Source organism: Branchiostoma floridae, chromosome 3 (genome assembly GCF_000003815.2).
Source record: "Branchiostoma floridae strain S238N-H82 chromosome 3, Bfl_VNyyK, whole genome shotgun sequence".
Classification (NCBI taxonomy): Eukaryota; Metazoa; Chordata; class Leptocardii; order Amphioxiformes; family Branchiostomatidae; genus Branchiostoma; species Branchiostoma floridae.
The window spans coordinates 33683206-33689886 of NC_049981.1; the positions used below are offsets into that span (position 1 = coordinate 33683206).

At 40.2% G+C, this 6681-nt stretch overlaps 1 protein-coding gene and 2 long non-coding RNA genes across 3 annotated transcripts in view; all 3 read right to left on the bottom strand.

The window, feature by feature from the left end:
* LOC118411889 (sushi, nidogen and EGF-like domain-containing protein 1) overlaps positions 1 to 6681 on the bottom strand; it is a 42952-nt gene that overhangs the window by 16223 nt on the left and 20048 nt on the right. The window lies entirely within an intron of this gene.
* LOC118411457 lies at positions 524 to 1861 on the bottom strand. Its single transcript, XR_004830678.1, has 3 exons — positions 1705 to 1861; positions 1065 to 1215; positions 524 to 729 (listed from the first exon to the last, which is right to left on the bottom strand). It is a non-coding gene; the product is annotated as an uncharacterized LOC118411457 (long non-coding RNA).
* LOC118411458 lies at positions 3777 to 5114 on the bottom strand. The gene is made up of 3 exons (XR_004830679.1): positions 4958 to 5114; positions 4318 to 4468; positions 3777 to 3982 (listed from the first exon to the last, which is right to left on the bottom strand). It is a non-coding gene; the product is annotated as an uncharacterized LOC118411458 (long non-coding RNA).

Below are 6681 nucleotides of genomic sequence, written 5' to 3' on the forward strand. Positions count from 1 at the left end.
AGTTGCAAACTCACTGCACTTGCGTCAAGCTTGCTCCACTACGGGGTTCGTTCACTGCGTCACTGTTTAGTTATTTTCTTCCATTTTTTACAATTTAGATATTGCGTACTACGTAAAAGTATGACTTAGAAGACGACAAATTGCACAAAAAGTAAGAAAATTAATTCAGTATCTCTGAAATTCGTTGAGCGTCTTTCGAAGTGACGCAAGCTTGATGCAAGTGCAGTTAGAGTACACCTGAAGTCTGGCACGTTCCTTTGTTCCACCAATAGCTAGCCGTCATTTTCTTACAAGTTGTACTCAAAAGTCTTACCACAAATTGATGCAAAATGTTCGTATTGTAAGGACCTACCTTAGGGCCTTACCACTTTTCCAAATATCACGTTTTCTGTCTTAACGTTATGCTCATGAGTAAATAAATTTGACAGAAATCGAGTCTGATTTTACAGGTGGATTTGATAGAGAGAGCTGCAGTGAGTATTGCTGGATGAAGTAAATTACGTACCATTGAAAGGTCGTGCATGTAGGTCTACGTGACTGACTGCAAGCTTGATGGGGTTCGCTGTGCTGTGGTCCAGTTGACCAAAGTTTGTGCTGCTGATATTGATACCATCTCTCCAAAGCTGGACCTGCCCTGTTGCGTAGTCGTAGGTAACCCCAAGAAACATCCATTGTCCTTGAGGCAGGTTACTTGCCGAGTGAAACCCGTGGGAGGATGGGGCCTGAATACTGCCAGCAAGAAAGGTTGTGATAACGGTTATATACGCTAGAATAAGATATCTAAACGTCCACAGGTTGTCCACAGGTTGTATCCTATCAACTTGAAGCTTGCAAAATAAATACAACTTGATACAATATTTCCACTTATTATATTCAAATACGTAATACAAATATTCGGACGTGTATTCAGTACAAATCGTATATGTACCCAACTAAATGTCATGTAAAATCATACGTTTGAACATCAGCCAAGCCTTGCCGTCATTTTATGATGCTATGTATCTTCCAATGATTCCACATCTTTACGGACTCATATTAGAATATGAACACTTCATGTTACATACTCGATGTACAGTTGGCGGTCCGGCCAGATCCAAAAAAGTGTCCCTGCGCCAGGGCCTCTATAGTCCAACATTGGTTGACCTCCAAGGTGGTAGGCGAACAACAGAATGGTGAAGGATCTTTTCACATCCAGCTCTCCGTTGTTGGCAATTTCTGTCAACAAATTGCAGTAAAAGTCTATGTAAGTGTCATGTTGTGTCCAATACATTGATATTGAACTGGCCTACGATATATTGAGCACCCTGTCCTGAGGAACACTAACGAAGTGATCAACAGAACACGCAGATGAAATCCCGGTGAACACATGATTCCAGGTATCATCCCTGTTTTAGGGATGTGTACTACATGATGTGGCAAATACTGGTGAGGTTACCTCGTATACAGCGCGCGTCACACAAACCGACCTACTCCCATCTCCATCTGGATTTCTCATTGAACCAAACAAAGAGTTGGTTGAAATTCGATTGTGTGAAGGAAACGCCTGTTTGTGCGTTGAATCATCATGCATATTTAAGCAATGTAGTAACAGGACAATTCTGCCCTGTGCTTCTCAGGGATGAATCAGTGATAGACAAAGGTTGAGATAAAGCAACGATCTGTAACGGTTTTACCACAATCTTGTGTCGATATAAACTTACTAACCTATGTAGGATTGATGATTTCCAGCAAAGGTGAATGCTGATTGAGCTTCACCATCAGGTCCCTCTGCCAAAGTTGTTCCTACAGCCACGCCGTGGTTGCCTCCTCCACTGGTGTCATTGGCAAGATGCTCTGCATTTAACGGCCAGAGACCGACTCTTCTAGGAATAGCTATGGAGAAGATAACATCTTTGAACTAGAGTTCGGCGACCTCATACCTCCATGAAATATTTAGAGCTTTTGCAAATTTCATGCAATTGACTAACACATTAACATAATGTATGCATGGTGTTGTTCATCATTAACTAACGTACACATGTCACAATTATAAAATTCCCATCATTAATCATAAAGCGCTTTCGCAATTTTTACATAAATTATGCAAATAAGTTCCTCATTACCATATGTGGTTTCTGCTTATATTCCACCTATCATAATTAACATGTGTTATATTTATTGAAGTCCAGCTATTGCAAACAATGGAATTATACAATTTCCTCATTAATTATGCAAATTAATTCCCTATTTGCATAACATGCATATCATTATTAACACCTTTGCCCAAGCTACCTGCATGCCTAAAATGATGCCAATCCGTCAATCCTTTCTGCAGTTATCCTCTTTGGAATGTCTTGACAAAAACGCCCCTGCAGTGCCTAAATGGAATGTTAGGTGGCTGAAACCTGCCCCACTTTGTCATGACACTGCAAGCTATCCACCAGCGAAATGTCAAGACCATATCACGTCCAGGACAAGAGATATATAGAAAAACTGCTATGATAGAATATTCTCATTAATTGCGCAAATATACTTCTACTTTGCATAATTAGTATGTCATTTTGTACAACATTGTCTAAGGTATCTACATACAAAAAATAATGAAAATACGTTGTTCTCTTCTTGAGTTATCGTCTTCAGAACCTTGTGACAAAAATACCCCTGCTATCTCAAAACTAGACGCTAGGGGGCCCAAACTTATGTCACTTATTCCTGAGCGCAAAAGCTATTTAACGCCTAAAAATCGTGAACATAGCTTGTTTAGAACATGAGATAGCAAACCCGGAAGTTGCGCTGCAGTACCAAGGGAAGCCGCTAGGTTGCCCAAAATCTAATCATTTCCAGCTTTCATCACACACTACCAACACACCAAGTTTGCATTTACTAATGCCAGCCAAATCAACCACTTTACATCAGTGCCTTACCGTTACATGCGTTTTGAGCGTCCCAGATCTCTTGCTTGCTCAGCGCATAGTTGTATATTTGAAGACACGACATTTTCCCTGTAAAGTACAACCAATCAAAGGTGTTTGATATCACATTTCAAAATATTCATGTCTTATTGGAAAATTACTGCTATGTACTCCGAGAGAAGTAAGAATGGGCATAGTTTACAATTAATGCAATCAAGCGATTGGTATGCATTATGTAAGTCAAGGACACATGCCTAACTGGTCAAGTCACCTATAAAGGAGTAGGTCGCTTGAGCAAACTTCCTCTAGACGCAATAGCATATTCCGTACGATTTACTTACCAGCGCCACCGGAAGCACTTAAGTTGCAAACTCACTGCACTTGCGTCAAGCTTGCGTCACTACGGGGTTCGTTCACTGCATCACTGTTTAGTTATTTTCTTCCTTTTTTTACAATTTAGATATTGCGTACTACGTAAAAGTATGACTTAGAAGACGACAAATTGCACAAAAAGTAAGAAAATTAATTCAATATCTCTGAAATTCGTTGAGCGTCTTTCGAAGTGACGCAAGCTTGATGCAAGTGCAGTTAGAGTACACCTGAAGTCTGGCACGTTCCTTTGTTCCACCAATAGCTAGCCGTCATTTTCTTACAAGTTGTACTCAAAAGTCTTACCACAAATTGATGCAAAATGTTCGTATTGTAAGGACCTACCTTAGGGCCTTACCACTTTTCCAAATATCACGTTTTCTGTCTTAACGTTATGCTCATGAGTAAATAAATTTGACAGAAATCGAGTCTGATTTTACAGGTGGATTTGATAGAGAGAGCTGCAGTGAGTATTGCTGGATGAAGTAAATTACGTACCATTGAAAGGTCGTGCATGTAGGTCTACGTGACTGACTGCAAGCTTGATGGGGTTCGCTGTGCTGTGGTCCAGTTGACCAAAGTTTGTGCTGCTGATATTGATACCATCTCTCCAAAGCTGGACCTGCCCTGTTGCGTAGTCGTAGGTAACCCCAAGAAACATCCATTGTCCTTGAGGCAGGTTACTTGCCGAGTGAAACCCGTGGGAGGATGGGGCCTGAATACTGCCAGCAAGAAAGGTTGTGATAACGGTTATATACGCTAGAATAAGATATCTAAACGTCCACAGGTTGTCCACAGGTTGTATCCTATCAACTTGAAGCTTGCAAAATAAATACAACTTGATACAATATTTCCACTTATTATATTCAAATACGTAATACAAATATTCGGACGTGTATTCAGTACAAATCGTATATGTACCCAACTAAATGTCATGTAAAATCATACGTTTGAACATCAGCCAAGCCTTGCCGTCATTTTATGATGCTATGTATCTTCCAATGATTCCACATCTTTACGGACTCATATTAGAATATGAACACTTCATGTTACATACTCGATGTACAGTTGGCGGTCCGGCCAGATCCAAAAAAGTGTCCCTGCGCCAGGGCCTCTATAGTCCAACATTGGTTGACCTCCAAGGTGGTAGGCGAACAACAGAATGGTGAAGGATCTTTTCACATCCAGCTCTCCGTTGTTGGCAATTTCTGTCAACAAATTGCAGTAAAAGTCTATGTAAGTGTCATGTTGTGTCCAATACATTGATATTGAACTGGCCTACGATATATTGAGCACCCTGTCCTGAGGAACACTAACGAAGTGATCAACAGAACACGCAGATGAAATCCCGGTGAACACATGATTCCAGGTATCATCCCTGTTTTAGGGATGTGTACTACATGATGTGGCAAATACTGGTGAGGTTACCTCGTATACAGCGCGCGTCACACAAACCGACCTACTCCCATCTCCATCTGGATTTCTCATTGAACCAAACAAAGAGTTGGTTGAAATTCGATTGTGTGAAGGAAACGCCTGTTTGTGCGTTGAATCATCATGCATATTTAAGCAATGTAGTAACAGGACAATTCTGCCCTGTGCTTCTCAGGGATGAATCAGTGATAGACAAAGGTTGAGATAAAGCAACGATCTGTAACGGTTTTACCACAATCTTGTGTCGATATAAACTTACTAACCTATGTAGGATTGATGATTTCCAGCAAAGGTGAATGCTGATTGAGCTTCACCATCAGGTCCCTCTGCCAAAGTTGTTCCTACAGCCACGCCGTGGTTGCCTCCTCCACTGGTGTCATTGGCAAGATGCTCTGCATTTAACGGCCAGAGACCGACTCTTCTAGGAATAGCTATGGAGAAGAAAACATCTTTGAACTAGAGTTCGGCGACCTCATACCTCCATGAAATATTTAGAGCTTTTGCAAATTTCATGCAATTGACTAACACATTAACATAATGTATGCATGGTGTTGTTCATCATTAACTAACGTACACATGTCACAATTATAAAATTCCCATCATTAATCATAAAGCGCTTTCGCAATTTTTACATAAATTATGCAAATAAGTTCCTCATTACCATATGTGGTTTCTGCTTATATTCCACCTATCATAATTAACATGTGTTATATTTATTGAAGTCCAGCTATTGCAAACAATGGAATTATACAATTTCCTCATTAATTATGCAAATTAATTCCCCATTTGCATAACATGCATATCATTATTAACACCTTTGCCCAAGCTACCTGCATGCCTAAAATGATGCCAATCCGTCAATCGTTTCTGCAGTTATCCTCTTTGGAATGTCTTGACAAAAACGCCCCTGCAGTGCCTAAATGGAATGTTAGGTGGCTGAAACCTGCCCCACTTTGTCATGACACTGCAAGCTATCCACCAGCGAAATGTCAAGACCATATCACGTCCAGGACAAGAGATATATAGAAAAACTGCTATGATAGAATATTCTCATTAATTGCGCAAATATACTTCTACTTTGCATAATTAGTATGTCATTTTGTACAACATTGTCTAAGGTATCTACATACAAAAAATAATGAAAATACGTTGTTCTCTTCTTGAGTTATCGTCTTCAGAACCTTTTGACAAAAATACCCCTGCTATCTCAAAACTAGACGCTAGGGGGCCCAAACTTATGTCACTTATTCCTGAGCGCAAAAGCTATTTAACGCCTAAAAATCGTGAACATAGCTTGTTTAGAACATGAGATAGCAAACCCGGAAGTTGCGCTGCAGTACCAAGGGAAGCCGCTAGGTTGCCCAAAATCTAATCATTTCCAGCTTTCATCACACACTACCAACACACCAAGTTTGCATTTACTAATGCCAGCCAAATCAACCACTTTACATCAGTGCCTTACCGTTACATGCGTTTTGAGCGTCCCAGATCTCTTGCTTGCTCAGCGCATAGTTGTATATTTGAAGACACGACATTTTCCCTGTAAAGTACAACCAATCAAAGGTGTTTGATATCACATTTCAAAATATTCATGTCTTATTGGAAAATTACTGCTATGTACTCCGAGAGAAGTAAGAATGGGCATAGTTTACAATTAATGCAATCAAGCGATTGGTATGCATTATGTAAGTCAAGGACACATGCCTAACTGGTCAAGTCACCTATAAAGGAGTAGGTCGCTTGAGCAAACTTCCTCTAGACGCAATAGCATATTCCGTACGATTTACTTACCAGCGCCACCGGAAGCACTTAAGTTGCAAACTCACTGCACTTGCGTCAAGCTTGCGTCACTACGGGGTTCGTTCACTGCATCACTGTTTAGTTATTTTCTTCCTTTTTTTACAATTTAGATATTGCGTACTACGTAAAAGTATGACTTAGAAGACGACAAATTCACAAAAAGTAAGAAAATTAATTCAATATCTCG